General features: G+C 55.3%; 1 protein-coding gene across 10 annotated transcripts in view; it reads right to left on the reverse strand.

Annotated features, from left to right (window-relative positions):
• The window catches only part of Ppp6r3 (protein phosphatase 6 regulatory subunit 3), a 128,009-nt gene extending 126,459 nt beyond the window's left edge, over positions 1-1,550 (reverse strand). For all 10 annotated transcript variants that reach the window (XM_036200605.1, XM_036200595.1, XM_036200585.1 and 7 more), the window contains exon 1: positions 1,444-1,550. The gene's annotated coding sequence lies outside the window, so the exon portion shown is untranslated. The remainder of the gene's footprint in view (positions 1-1,443) is intronic.
• Positions 1,551-1,867: the final 317 nt, after the last annotated feature.

A 1,867-nucleotide genomic window follows, 5' to 3' on the forward strand; every position in this document is an offset into this window, starting at 1 on the left:
AGGAGACCCTATCATCTCAAAAAATAAACCAAAAATAATGAACCAAGTGTAGTGGTGTATGACTTTAATCCCATTACTCAAGAGGTATAAGCAATAAGATCTCTGGCTACATAGTGAAACCTTGTCTCAAAAGTAAAATAAAAGATCAAGTTGAATTTGGTAATTATGATCACTACTGAACTGATTCTAAGTGCCAAGCATGGTTTTAGCTGCTTTGTGTTAACTTACTCAGTTACAGGTCTAACATGTACATCTGTTGGGACAAACTTATGAAACAGAGTTGTTTTCCCAGGTCACAGGGGCAGCAAAGATGAGTAATTTGCCCAAGGTCACAAGGCTAGAAAGTGGCAAATGGCCCAAAAGAAAGTTCAACCACCATTGATACAGGGATCTTGCATCCGGCTACTTCAAGGCACATTTTAGCGGTAGGAAATCTGAAGCCCCTTTCTCAGTGGCTGCCTCATCTGCAACATGACCTTGAGGACAAAAACCAAAGTAAACTTCACTTAAGAAAGTGAAACAGTATCCATATTAACAAGTGCTGTGATGGAAGGAAACCCGTCCAAATGCCCCCCTTCCCGCCCCGGAAAGCAAAACATAAACAAAGCTCTGACCCATCCTAAAGAGTCTACATCAGGTAGGAGGAAATGACACTAGGTCATGCGGTAGAAAAGTCCAGGCAAGGAGCTAATCAGACCACTCATTCTGTCCCACCTACAACTTCAAGTCCAAGTGCTAAGAAAAGGCAACGGGATTAGGAGGGAAAAACCTCCCAGTTAACAGTGAACCGAGCTTCTTTAACAGAGAAGTACTTGAAGCCACAAAGAAAGCCCTCACCCCAACTCCAAACACCAAGGAGTCTCCAGTGCCCCAGTCTGGGTATAAGAAATCCAACGGCGGAGGCTGAGGATTCACCGCGATGGCCCCGGGAGACTCGGAACTGCGTTTTGTGTATTCCGATGACTCTGGCTAATGCCCAGAAACCCACAAAACTTGTTCCTCCGAGGACAAGAGTCCAACAAAGGCGTTCGCGAAGGTCTCCGACAAGTTGACAAGCTCCGGGAGATCCCGAGAAGTCGCTGGCAAGGCCCCGGGGCGGGAGCCTGGGAGCTCGTCCCGGACCCCCGACTTGGCTAGGGTGCTCCTCGCCTCGCCCGGGCTCCCGCCTAGCCAAGCCCGGAGAGTCACCTCGGCGTCCAAAGTTCGCCGGCGGCTCGGCTGGCTGCCAACGCGCAGTCAGGCTGACAGGAGCTGGCGACTCGGTCCCGGCCAGGACTGGACGCCGCCTCCCGGGCCGCCAAAGCAGCCGATTCCGGGGGGGAGGGGAGAGGGGCCGGGACGCTCCCTCCCCACGCCGCCCTGCCCCGACCACCGCCCCCGTCGGTCGGCCGCCCGCCCGCGCGGCCCGCGCACCCCGCGCCGCCGCCCCCTCCCCCGAGTTACCTGGAGGCACCCACGACCCGCAGCTAGTCACGCTCAGGCGGGAAAAGGGCTCCCCGACACCATCAGCGAAGCGCCCAAAATGGCGGACGTATCAAGCAGGCCTTGAGTTACCCCCGCCCTCCCTCCGGCCGCCTCTCAGCCAATCACGGGCAAGACTCCGCCCCCTTCCCGAAGATAACTGGCCTGCTCCTCCCGCCCCCTACGACCCATTGGACCTCCCAGCGGCTTCCTCGCCTCCACTCAGATTGGCTCGCGGCCCTTGTCAGTCAAACGCAAGAGGCGCATTCTTTTTCCCATGGTCTTGACGGATCCGGAACCTCTAGGACCCCGGTGTCTGAGAAAAAAGTCAGAAATTGGGAGACGCTCGGGCTAGGTCTCTCTACGCCGTAGCAACAGCACTGCCTCTCCTGACGGACGTTTTGGA

Source organism: Onychomys torridus, chromosome 1, assembly GCF_903995425.1.
Source record: "Onychomys torridus chromosome 1, mOncTor1.1, whole genome shotgun sequence".
NCBI lineage: Eukaryota > Metazoa > Chordata > Mammalia > Rodentia > Cricetidae > Onychomys > Onychomys torridus.